The sequence below is a fragment of the Canis lupus genome, chromosome 27 (genome assembly GCF_048164855.1).
Source record: "Canis lupus baileyi chromosome 27, mCanLup2.hap1, whole genome shotgun sequence".
In the NCBI taxonomy this organism is placed as follows: Eukaryota; Metazoa; Chordata; class Mammalia; order Carnivora; family Canidae; genus Canis; species Canis lupus.
Genome location: NC_132864.1, coordinates 14,122,022 through 14,135,557, shown reverse-complemented (window position 1 = coordinate 14,135,557; position 13,536 = coordinate 14,122,022). Strand labels below are relative to the sequence as shown.

At 44.1% G+C, this 13,536-nt stretch overlaps 1 non-coding gene across 1 annotated transcript; it reads right to left on the bottom strand.

Moving 5' to 3' along the window:
- Positions 1-13,434: 13,434 nt before the first annotated feature.
- Positions 13,435-13,536, bottom strand: LOC140619860 (U6 spliceosomal RNA). Its single transcript, XR_012019666.1, has one exon. It is a non-coding gene; the product is annotated as a U6 spliceosomal RNA (small nuclear RNA).

Genomic DNA, 13,536 nt, shown 5'->3' with positions numbered 1-13,536 from the left:
GCTGAGTTGCAGGCGGCGGGCGCATCCCGGAGATGGCGGGGCAGGGAGGGAGGGAAGGAGGAGGGGGTGGGGAGGGAGGTGCAGATTTGCACGGCTGGCCTCAGCAGGAGGCGCGGAAATGCAAGCCGAGCTTGCTGGCTAGAAAGCCCCAAGGCCTGGCACCCCCAAAAACGACCCCCCACCTCAATCCCTGCCCCCATTGCCCACGGCCCCCGCGGGCCACCCCTCTTCCTCTTCCTTCATCCACCCCACCCCATTACCTACGTGGCCGACCCAAATTCAAAGCGCTTTGTATATATAATTGATTTTTTTTTTCTTTTCTGCCGCATGTCTTGGGGGTTTTTTTTGGGGGGGGGCGACCCTCTCCAGACCCCCATATGCGGACCTGCCATATGGAGGGGACATTTGGGGGCTCAGGAAGAAATTAGCGCAGCTCCATACCTGTACGGACTGCATAACTTTTAAACTCCCGGACTCAAAGATATGGACACACACACACACACACACACACACACGCAGGTACAGGAAATACGGCCAGTCTAGAGCCTTTTCGGACCCAAGCTGACCGGAAGATGTTGCCTTTCATTCATTCATCCTGCCCGCGTCTGTGGAGTCCTTTACTAGGCGACAAGCCCTGGAACAGAAGTTGGACAGTTTTTAAAGGTCCCTGCGCTCGCCAAGAGAAGGAAATAGATGCTCAGGAGTGAAATACCGAGAGAATCGGATCTGGCGCCTCCTAACGCAGCTGGCAAGCAGGCGAAGGGTAAGCCCTTATTGGCCGTTCATTGGAGAAAAGTTGGTGGAAAGGTGCAAGGCGCTCTGGGATGGGGTACGGGAAACTTTGGGGCGCCCCTTAATGAATCCTGTAGAAATTCTTGGCAGGAGGTATTGGCTCTCTCTTGCTTTCCCTCAATATACCTGGTTGGCTGTGTCCACCCCCAAAACTGGAATCCTAAAGGTGCCATCCTGTAATTCTATTATGAACAACAGTCAAATCAACTTTGATTATGAGAAAAGCAGGCCCTAAACATTCCTCCAGTCCAACTAGGCCTGATCTTTGGGGTAACGATCAGGAGGACATGAGGACAGGGCACCAAGGCTACAATAAAGGAACAGTATAGATGCTTATAGCAGGCTTTGCCAAAACAAACAAACAAACAAACAAACAAAAAACTCACAAGCAAAAAAAAAAAAAAAAAAAAAAACCACACACATTTTTAGTTCTATCATTAACCCTGTGGGTTGGTTGGAACGGGTCATTTCACAGATAGAGAAACTGAGGCTCAGAGAAATGATCAATCAAGGTGATTCCTCTGCCCCAATATCATCCCTAGTCAACACTCCACTCAGACAGATGTGTGGAGAGGAAGTGGCTTCCCCATTAGACATCTGATGTGAACCATCAGCTCTGTATTGGTCACCCTAAGAGACAGCTTCCCCCATACTCACCTTAAAATTTCCTGTCCTGTCTTTGTATATTCTTTTCCACCCACCCCTAAAAACTGTTCTTTGAATTTTGTCTTAATTCCAGTCCACTAGATGGCAAATGTCAAAATTTGTTTCCAAACTGAAATAGCCCAGGTTAGCTTAGTAGGATTGAGAAGGGTTTTGCCCTTAGCCTCTGTCAAGAATCAGGGACCATCTTATTTGCTTCTTTCTCACAGAAGACCCCTTGAAGGGTAATAGTCTTGTTATTCCTCATGTTACAAACGAGGAAACTGGGTCTCAGGCAAAGCCATTCACACAGGGTCACAAGCTTGTAAGTGTAGTTGCCAGCCCAAACTGGAGCCTGGTTCTGCCATCACAGGCCTTTTTGGATATTGACCACCTTCCTTTGCTCCCACATAATGAAATGAACATGTGCAAAGGAGGGCTTCCAGGCTGGAGGGTCATGAAAAGGAAGCTAAGTACAATCAGACAAAACCAAAATAGAATGCTTGATCCTAATTCACCTTTCCTCCCAGAGATCCGTCTCTCCCTCCTGATGTGGCCTCAGATCCAATGGCCAGCACCTCAGTGCAAAAACAGTTAAGTCCATATATCACCCTAATGGGGACTTTCTGGCTTGTCAGAGTGGGAAGGAGTTGAGTAGTCACCTAATTTAACCCCTTCTCTTTACAAACCATGAGGAAACTACAGACCAGAGAGAAGAATGGGCCAACCGGGGGGGTTGTTCCCCTTGGACTCCCCCAGAATGCCTACCCTACCGCCTGGTCCTAAGTGGTCACTCAATAAATGTTGGGCCTTTGATGGATCACCTTCCCCAGCGATATTTGCATTTTCCCTTTATCAGTAATTGGCAGATGAAAGGCTTTGTCCTCCCGTTGAAAGAATTCCAGGCATTTGCTCAAAGTGGGGGAGGAGGTTATTTTGGGCCAAAGAGGGGAGGGCCAAGACCCTTGAGCTCCTAGAGTTAGCTAATTGTCCCAGAGGAGTGGGCAGTAGGTGAGAGGAGAGGGCAGATTAAGGTGCTCCTCCAAGAGATGTACTTTTTCTTGTAGAAAAAAAAAAAAAAAAAAGACCAGGCCAGTTGTTTTTGAAACTTAGTAATAATGACTTCCCAGACTCTCCTTCTCATTCTTACAAAAGACCCAGTCAAATCCTGGCTGTGTTGGCCCCATTCATTCATTTCTTCATTCATCAAAGAGTGATTGAGCAGCTCTGTGCTTTAAGACAGAGGGAATATATAAGAACCAGCTCTGATAGAAGACATACTCCAGCCTGGACAGCGAGTGGACAGATGGCTCCCAAGAGAGTTAGGAATCCACAAGATTTTAAAAACTGTTGGAAACTGAAGCCATTCTCATACATGATTATAAGAGCTCCTGATTTTTGAGTGCTATGTGTTTAAGCAAAGCCACTTAACATTTATTTCCTTGGATCTTCCCCTAAGCCCTAATGAGGGTGGGTCTGTAATTCCCTAGCTCTATGGCTGAGACTCAAAAGAGCTCAAGTTACTTGCCCAAATTATACAGCTATAAAATTACAGAGACAGGATTTGCACCCAGGGCTTGTAGGAATCCAGAGCTCACAGGCTTTACCCCTCACTATGCCTCCCTGCAGAGCTGTCCCCCAGGACATGATCATAGAAATATTCTTACGTCTGCACTGTATGACACAGCAGCCTCTAGCCACATGTGGCTATCTAGCACTTGAAATATGGGTAGTGAGATTAAGGAGGTGAATGTTAAATTTTATTTAATTTTAATTAAATTTAAATAGCTGTATTTAGTAGCTAGTGTCTATGTTATTGGATGGTGCGACCTTACCTTGTTTTTCAGAACTTAACTCACCTACCAGACTATATATAACTCAGAGTCTTTTTTTTTTTTTTTTTTAATTTTTTTTAATTTTTTAATTTATGATAGAGAGAGAGAGAGAGAGAGGCAGAGACACAGGCAGAGGGAGAAGCAGGCTCCATGCACCGGGAGCCCGACGTGGGACTCGATCCCGGGTCTCCAGGACCGTGCCCCGGGCCAAAGGCAGGCGCCAAACCTCTGCGCCACCCAGGGATCCCCTATAACTCAGAGTCTGATTGGCACTGTGTCTCTACAATCAACCTTCTGGAAATATCTGTGAAATGAATGAAGGAACCTGAGAAAATGAAGTATTGGAATGATGAGCCAGGGGAAGGGGACCAGGGATGGCTGCAAAGGTTTCCTAGAAGGGGCCATCTGATACAATGTGAACATTTGGAATTAGCCCTTAGACCACTCACTCTGAGTGTCTGCCAATAGCATGGCACTGTAGGCACCTTGGAATGACAGTTGGGACATCCAGTCCAAAATAAGATTGTCCCACCTGCCCAGACCTGACAAATACACTTCTCAAGGACAGATAATTGGTGAAGGGGCAGGAAGCCTTAGAAATGGGTAACCACTTCCTGATATATATCCTGCTGATAGATACAAAAACAAACATGCAATCCATGGTAGCCCTGTTTGCAACAGAAAAAGACTGAAACTATCTAAAAGTTGGAGAACTGATTAAAAATAATTTTTGGACCATTTGCTCATTGAAACGTTATTAAATCATCAAGAAGAAGAATATGGTAATTGTATAAATAATGAAGCAGGATGATTTCATGATATCCTTAAATTAACACAAAACAGAACAAGATGTAGAATATTTATACTAAATTGTGCTGACCAGGGCAGCCTCGTTGGCTCAGTGGTTTAAGCACCCAGGGCGTGATCCTGGAGTCCCTGGATCGAGTCCCACGTCGGGCTCCCTGCATGGAGCCCGCTTCTCCCTCTGCCTGTGTCTCTGCCTCCCTCTCTCTCTCTCTCTGTGTCTATCATGAATAAATAAATAAAATCTTTAAAAAAAATAAATAAATTGTGCTGACCAGTTACATCAACCAAAGGGGACACATTTATATCTACATTTATTCTTTTATATGTACAGGATTTTCTTTGGAAAAAAATAGAATCCAAAAGGGGGGAAATGAACTGAGAAAAGGGGATGCCTGGGTGGGTCAGTGGTTGAGCATCTGCCTTTAGCTCAGGGCATGATCCTGGGGTCCTGGGATTGAGTTCCCCATTGGGTTTCCCTCTGCTTCTCTCTGTGTGTGTCTCATGAATAAATAAATAAAATCTTAAAAAAAAAAAAAAAAAAAAAGAAGAAGAATGGGGGGGAAGCAAATGTATTCTTTGGTACAGTGTAACATTTTTACCACACTATGCATTAGAATTGCCTGACTTGGGACCTTATAGATTTAATTTCACTTTCTAAAGTGTAGTACCTTTCAAAGTTTGTACTCTGTACCTGTTATCACCCTACTCAAACAAGAATTTCATTTTATTCATCCTTTTTAAGGCTATAAAGTTCAAAATCAGGCAAATCCAAACCAACTAAATATTGTTTAGGTATTGATACATAAGCTGTAAGGCATTAAAAAAAAGCAAAGAATTGATTAACACAAAGGGCAGGAAGAGACTCCAGTCTAGGGTAAGAAATGTGAACAGAGGGGCACCTGAGTTGCTCAGGGGTTGAGCTTCTGCCTTCAGCTCAGGTCATGATCCCGGGGTTCTGGGATCAGTCCCCACATCGGGCTCCGCTCAGGGAGCCTGCTTCTCCCTCTGCCTGTGTCTCTGCCTCTCTCTCTCTCTGTGTGACTATCATAAAAAAAAAAAAAAAAAAAAAAAAAAAGAAATGTGAACAGAGAAAGGTGCTGGTGATTTTCTGTTTCTTAACCTAGATGGTGGGCACCTGCGTGCAAGTCTTTAAAATGTACTTTAAAACTTTATAAATTCTGTTGTATTTTTTAAATATTCTACAACTTAAAAATGGTTTTAAAATTGCTTCTGGGGACGCCTGGGTGGCTCAATGGTTGAGTGTCTGCCTCTGGCTCAGGTCGAGATCCCAGAGTCCCAGGATCAAGTCCCACATGGAGCTCCCCTCAGGGAGCCTACTTCTCCCTCTACCTATGTCTCTGCCTCTGTGTCTCTCAGGAATAAATAAATAAAATAATAAATAAATAAGTTAATAAATAAATAAATAAATAAATAAATAATTGGTTCAGGTCTAGGTTGGTAGAGTATGTGACTCTTGATCTTGGGATTATTAGTTCGAGCCCTACAGTAGGGGTAGAGATTACTTAAAATATTTTTTTTAATTTTTATTTATTTATGATAGTCACCAAGAGAGAGGGAGAGAGGCAGAGACACAGGCAGAGGGAGAAGCAGGCTCCATGCACCGGGAGCCCGACGTGGGATTCGATCCTGGGTCTCCAGGATCGCGCCCTGGGCCAAAGGCAGGCGCCAAACCGCTGCGCCACCCAGGGATCCCAAAAATAAAATATTTTTTAAAAGAAATTGCTTCAAATCTTTCTCCTCCATCTCTCCCCACCCACCCAGTTTCTCCCATTCACACTCTCTTGGGTATCATATCAGAAATACTTTATGCATTTACACACATATATATTTTCTGTTATGATTATGTCACACAAATATACCCACTGTCCTTTCCTTTTTCACTTTATATGATCTTGGAGATTCTCCATATACTATCTGTAGAACTACATTATTCTAAAATATTAGGTAAGGATGAGATGAATCTGAATGCCATGATTCAAAAAGTTCAAGAGTGGTTAAGAAACAAAAAAATCAGAATACCGCATATATTGTGATCCCATTTACGTTTAAGAAAAAAGAAGAAAGAAGAGCTTCAGTGGACCCGCAAACCATTATGTTTGATCACTGCTGAGGAGGGAGAAAATTTTGAGAGGGTTATATAAAGATCATCTCATGTACAATTTGTCTTTTTAAATTGTATCAAATATTTCAAGCATAAAAAGGGCATCAAAAGTAAATATACCAAATATACTAAAGATGTACATTCACCTCCTAGCTTTGCCAAATCCTAGATTTTTGTCATATTTTGCATTACGTTTGCAAATTTAAGAAGTACTTTGGGGAACAACAGACCATACTCTTTCTAAGTCTTTGGAGTTCCCAAAGACTTCTTTTTTCTTTTCTTCTCCTTCTTTTATTTATTTATTTTTTAAATTTTTGCACCAGTCCTGTGTTGATGGAAGTTAGAAAGAGCCGCTTACATATAAGCTGAGTGTCTGGCTCTTGACATTTGGGAAAGACTTTGTGTCTAGAGTTCTGTGTCTTCCCGTGCTAGGATCCGAAGGGAACTTGGAAATAACAGGTGAGTTAATTAAGGGGTTAACTCCAGGAGGCGAGTCATAAAAGTTCAAAGATACTTTCAAAACTTCCATCTTTCGATTGATGGACAAGTGCACTAACCAATGAAAATCAGAGCCCAGGCATTACTTCACCACGCTAGACTGTCATTGGCCGCCAATCCCTGAGGGCCGGACAGCAGGGCTGGCAGTTAACCATTTCAGGGACGATTCTGCCCTTAATTTTATTTTGAAAGATGAAGTAGGAAGAGATGAAAAGCCTAGATAGGTCCTCACATCTTAAGGTGTCACCTTTGGTCTCACCCCAGCAGGTAGAGTTTCGCCCCACAAAGGAACACCCCGAGACAAATTTCCTGGAGAAAAGTGTTGAACTTTTAAAATGGGGAATCAGCTGACCCTGCTCAGTCAGAGGAGGGCGGGGAGGCGAGAAGTTTGATTCACTTTTTGTGCCGTCAGAACAGAGACCAGTGTTGGAGACGATTCCATTAATCTTGCGGAGCGATCAGTGACTGAGAAGATTGAATTGCATTTCCTGCCCCAAAGATGTGGAGATCGGTGACCTTTGCAGCAGCCCTCAGACCCCCGTTCACAGCTGGAGAGAGGATGTGTCAGCATTTACTTTCGGGTCTCACCCTGCCCTTTGTTCAAAATTCAAACTCTTTGTGTTCTGGCTGCTGCAGGGCTTTTTGTCCTTGATGCTGCCGATTTTTTTTTTTTTTTTTTAAACCTCCCACGTCTTGCAACTTCTGAGAATCAAACTCTATTTAGCAGAAGATAGTATCTGGAAGTACCCCCAGAGAGGGAACCAGGATAGATGAGACGGAATTTTAAGGGAGGCTTTTGGGCCTTTTGGCTTTCATTACTGCCCCTTCCTGGGCTCCCTGAGTGCTGCAGGCTGACCTGGATGGAGCCAGAAGTCCTGCCAGAGTTAATAATGCCTCATGTGGATGAGGCTCTATTACAAAAAAGCTTTTACATGCATTACCTCAGGTAAAAAGAACTGCTAGAACAAAAGCATCTGCATAAAAGAACAATCTAAATTCCCAAACCGGGTGAGCTGTAGGACCTTGGACAAAGTGCTCAAACTGAGCCTCAGTTATCCCATCTGTAAAATAGGGGTCATAATGTCAAACAACAGAGTTCTATGAGGATTGAATGAACCAGTGTTCTATTATATATCAAGGTAGTCGGTAAATGCTGTGTCTTCCTTAAAATGCGGTCGACCGAGGGGATCCCTGGCATAGTGGTTTAGCGCCTGCCTTGGGCCCAGGGTGAGATCCTGGAGTCCTGGGATCGAGTCCCACATCGGGCTCCCTGCATGGAGCCTGCTTCTCCCTCTGCCTGTGTCTCTGCCTCTCTCTCTCTCTCTTTCTCTGTGTGTGTGTGTGTCTCTAATCAATGAATAAATAAAAAATCTTAAAAAAAAAATGAGGTCGACCTTCTGGATTTCATAACCTAAATAGTTCTAGATTGGGGAAATGTTTTCCTCCAAGGGCAAGGCTGCCTAATGCGTGGAATGTCCCCACTTTTCTTTCCAATTGGTTCTCTCGCCCAACAAGCCTTCAAAGTCTGAACGCACTCAACTCTTTTGAGTTCTTTGAATAAACCTGCTTTCTCTCCTCCAGACCTTTGCATATGCTGATCCTTCCAGGGGGAGGAGTCTCTCCTGCCAGCGCTCCTCTCAGAGTTCTCACCCTTTTGGAATTAGCTTTGATATCTTCTCTTTCCTGCCCCCCTCATAATACTTATCACATTATTGTTGCCTATGCTCTCAGCAGACAGGGAGCCCCGGGAATGGTGGGACTCTGTCTGCCTCATGGATGGCTCTCCTTCCTAGCATAGTGCCAGCACCTATGTCTAAGGGTACCTGGCTGGCTCAGTCAGTAGAGCATGCCACTCTTGATCCCAGGGTGGTGAGTTCAAGCCCTACATTGGGTTTGGAGCCTACCTTTTTTTAAAAAAGTAACTGTCTAATGAAAGTCCAACATCCCTACTCTGCCTCCCTTAGTCCCCAAATTCCTCACCCTTCCAGAAATCTAGGAGTAATAGTACTGAGACTTTCTCTTTTCCCTAGCTAGCCATTATAACATCCTTTGCAGATGGAGTCAGTGGCTTTTTCACCCTCCTTGAAATGACCTTCATTAACTCACCAGTTACTTACTGAGTGCCTCCTAGATGCATACACGGCGCAGCCTTTGAAGGAAAGCCTCCTCTTCACTCCATAGCATCTATTCATGGCAGAGAGCAGGCCTTTTAAACCCTGGTGAGGTATAAAACATTCTGAAATAGGATAGACAGTTGGCTCCTATCTGGAGCCCAAGGAGAGAAATCTGAGACCATCCCTTGCAAATTGAGAGCCGGTGAGTTAGCCCACTTTGCCCCAGCACAAAACTCTTTCTCATTCAGAATACTAATCACAATTATAATAAAATACTCAAGTATTAATAGTCTATTGTCTAGCTCTCTCTTTAAAAGGAAAAGTCCAAAAAAAAAAAAAAGAGAGAGAGAAAGAAAGAAGAAAGAAAGGAAGGAAGGAAGGAAGGAAGGAAGGAAGGAAGGAAGAAAGAAAGAAAGAAAGAAAGAAAGAGAAAGAAAGAAAGAAAGAAAGAAAGAAAGAAAGAAAGAAAGAAAGAAAGAAAGAAAGAAAGAAAGAAAGAAAGAAAGAGAGTCCCTGGGGCACCTGGCTGGTTCAGTCAGTAGAGCTTGGGACTCGATCTCAGGTCCTGCGTTCAAGCCCCACTTTGGGCTTAGAGATTTTTTTTTCTTTTAAGATTTTATTTATTTATTCATGAGAGAATGAGAGAGAGGGGCAGAGACACAGGCAGAGGGCTCCATGCAGAGAACCTGATGTGGGACTCGATCCGGGGTCTCCAGGATCATGCCCTGGGCTGAAGGTGGCGCTAAACGGCTGAGCCACCCAGGCTGTCCGAGCTTAGAGATTTTTTTTTTTAATTTTTTTAATTAAAGAAATAAAAGGAAAAGTCCCTGAGAAGACTAACCTTGGTCTTGCTCACTGCTTTTTCTCAGCCCCAGAGGCCTAGCTCATAAAATACACTCAACAAACATTTGTCGAATGAATGAATTCCTCAAACTCCAAAATGTGTACCTTCAGCTTGATTACATTTTAAAGTGTAACTCTTCGAAGAAGATGCACGGTATCTATGAGGCCCTCTTAAAAGTCCAACAGACAAGGTGATGTGTCTGGAGGAGGTGGTGCTCTACACCTTTCGGCTCCAAAGCCCAGGCTCTTTTCCAGACTGCATCACTGGTGCACCTGCTCTGCTGGACAGAAATTGAGTCGTGGGGGTGCCATCTGGGGGGAGGGAACCAGCTGTCATTGCCGCAGCTGAGGCCTGCAGACTTCTACCTTGTTTGGGAGGCTGCTATTTGTATGTGAGCTTGGCTTCCCCAGGCGAGACTGAGGTTTATCACTGGTCACTAGCCACTGGGTATCCCAGCTTGACTGCCTGGAGTCCGGGAGACCCAGGGAGGAAGGGCGCGGGGCCCAGAGCTGGCTGTGGGGGTAGGGCGGGGACTGTTGGGCCTCTGAGTCAACAGAAGCACCAGAATGCCCCAGCCTGCCTAAGCCTTCTGCTCCTGAACTCTGGAATCCACTCATCAGCCTGAGCCTTGACTTCAGCCTTTGCATCCACATCTCCCAGGAATTATACTTAATGTCTGCCCTGGGCAAGGCCAGGACACTTCAGCCTCTTTTAGTGAGTCCTCCACTCACCTAGGTCAATTTACCTGCCTGCCTGATCTTAAACTCAGGGAAGAACGTTTGGTGCTCCTTTTGTTTACTACAATCCTAGGCACTCAGTAGGCACACAGCAAAAGGTAGGATCCTCAGCCCTTCCAGAGTCCTGACTTCAAAGCCTGAGGACCTTGTGCCTGTGGGTAAGTGACTTCACCTTTCTGAATTTCATTATCATTTCCATTATGGGAAAATAATAGATGTTTGGAAGGATTAAATGAGACCACAGAAACCCCAGTCATCATGCTCCATAGTAACCTCTGCTTTCACTTTCTCTGTGGCACTGGTCACCATCTATCATATATTTTATTTATTGGTTGTTCTTCTCCTCCCACTAGGGTGACAACCCCACCAAGCAACAATTTTAATTATTTTTGTCCACCCCTGTCACCTCACACACATGTCAAATAGCGCTGGGCCCATGAGATCCTTTTTTTTTTAAGATTTTATTTATTCGGGGATCCCTGGGTGGCTCAGCGGTTTGGCACCTGCCTTTGGCCCAGGGCACGATCCTGGAGTCCCCGGATCGAGTCCCATGTCGGGCTCCTGGCGTGGAGCCTGCTTCTCCCTCCTCCTGTGTCTCTGCCTCTCTCTCTCTCTTTCTCTCTCTCTCTCTCTCTGTGTCTATCATGAATAAATAAATACATAAATCTTTAAAAAAAAAGATTTTATTTATTCATGAGAGATACAGAGAGAGGCAGAGACATAGGCAGAGGGAGAAGCAGGCTCCCTTCAGGGAGCCCCTTATGATACTCCAGCTCAGGACCCAGGATCACAACCTGAGCCAAAGGCAGAGGTTCAACCACTAAGTCTCGCAGGTGCCCCAGCCCATGAGGTTCTCTCTTTTTTTTTTTTTTTTTCCCATGAGGTTCTCAATAAATATTTGTTGAATAAAGATGGATGGATGTAAAGTGATTAGCGCCCAATAAGTGCCCTGTAAAAGTAGATATTGCCAATTTATTATGATGATTAAGTGCTCAGTCTCTGGTATCTAACAGAAAGCAAGGTAATTGAGGCAGGAGAACTTTAGCAACATGGTAGGATGTTGGCACTCTGGCTGAAAAATTCTGTCTACACCATTTACTAGCTGTGTAACAAGTGACTTCACTTTCCTAAGGCTGTTTCCTCATCTGTAAAATGGAGGTGATAATTGTGCCTCCCTAGGAGGACATGAAGATAGGATAAGATGGTAACTGCAAAGCATTTGTAGAGTGCCTAGCATATAATAAATGCTCAATAAACAACGCTCATCACTACTCATTATAGGAGTACTCACACTAGACGTGACATCTCAGTCCATTAAACCATTGCTAAGCACTAAATATGACCAGTTCCAGCAGGCTCAATAAATGTTTATTGACTTCCATCTGTGAGCTCCTCAAGGAAAGAGATTGTGTTTATGTTGTCATGATTTTGGCCTGCAGTAAATATACTGAGATGTACTGGAAAACCCACATGCTGGACTCAAATATGAGTGAGAACACAGAATAGCTACTGGACTAATACTGCCAGTGGCCTACTATTTGCCAGCCATAGAGTTGGATGCTGGAGATATGGCAATAAGCTTACACAAACATGGTGGCTACCAGTTTGAGGCCAGTGAAACTTAACAGAGTTGACAGACTTTGTGCCAACAGTTGCACAGATAGATGGAGTATTGCAACTGAAAAGTGTATCATAACAGAAAGGGATAAGAGGCTCTGAGACCTATAATGTGGGCATGGAGAGGATGGGGTTGACCTGATGTGGGCTTGAGGAGGAAGTCAAGGGAGTGGCTCTCAGTTTAGAGCTGAGCTCTGTGGAAAGAAGAGTCTTAGCTAGGCTGAGGGTAGGGGAAGTGTTCTCAGCAGAAAAGAATAGCAGATGCAAAGGTCTCGTGATGGGAGAGCACATGTGCTAAAGGAACTGAAAGAAGACCTGGATGACCCCAATGTAGTGTGCTGAGGGCAGGGGTCAGGGGAGAAATAAACTAGAAAATTAAGTTGGCACTTTGGAAATTAATTGGGCAATATATGGTAAAGCTGAAGGACTGTGCAACCTTATGATCCAGCAGTCCGAGTTCTAGGAACATTCTAGAGAAACAGCCACAGTGCACAGGAGAGCATGAACAAGGATGTTAGCCCTAGTTGCCTCATATGAACTCTCAAAAAACCTGAAACAATCCAACTGTTCATCAAGAGGAGAATGGAAAAATTGCAGAATATTTTTCCCTGAGTTCCTCAGAAAACAGTTTGAATCAAAGGTTAGCGTAGTACTGCTTTATTGAGGAGTGCATCCCAAGGAAGCAAGAATGATAAAAGAGGGAGTGAGTCAGGGAAAGAGGGTGAGTCAGTACCACAGTACCGAGGAAAGGCCATATATTCCTATGGCATCTTAGGAATAGTTCTTCGGGGGGGGATCCCTGGGTGGCTTAGCGGTTTAGCACCTGCCTTTGGCCCAGGGCGTGATCTTGGAGTCCCAGGATCAAGTCCCACATCGGGCTCCTTGCATGGAGCCTGCTTCTCCCTCTGCCTGTGTCTCTGTCTCTGTCTCTCTCTCTCTCTCTATGTGTGTCTCTCATGAATAAATAAATAAAATCTTTAAAAAATAAAAAAAACAAAATAAAAAAAGAAGCTAGATTAACAATATATATAAAAAAGCAGTGGAATAATAATAAATAAATCTAAAGTTGAGGCAAGTAGTTGCTTCTGGGGAGGTAGGAGGAGGAGATTGTTAATGGGTCATTGGGAATTCCATAGGAAAATGCTGGTAATGTTGGGGGCTTTGTAGCTGCTACTGTGTTTTTGTTGTTTTTTAAATATGGAGGTCTTGGGACTCCTGGGTCGCTCAGTCAGTTAAGTGTCTGCCCTCAATTCAGGTCCTGATCTCAGGGTCCTGGGATCAAGCTCTGTGTCAGGCTCCCTGCTCAGCAGAGGTGTCTGCTTCTACCTCTCCCCTGCTTGTGGGCACACATGCTCATTCTCTCTCTCTCAAATAAATAAAAATGAAATATTTTTTATTTATTTAAAATAAATAAATAAATAAATAAATAAATAAATAACTCTTCATAAATTTGCATATCATCTTTATGCAGGGACCATGCTAATCTCTGAATTGTCCCAATTTTAGTATATGTACCACTGAAATGAGC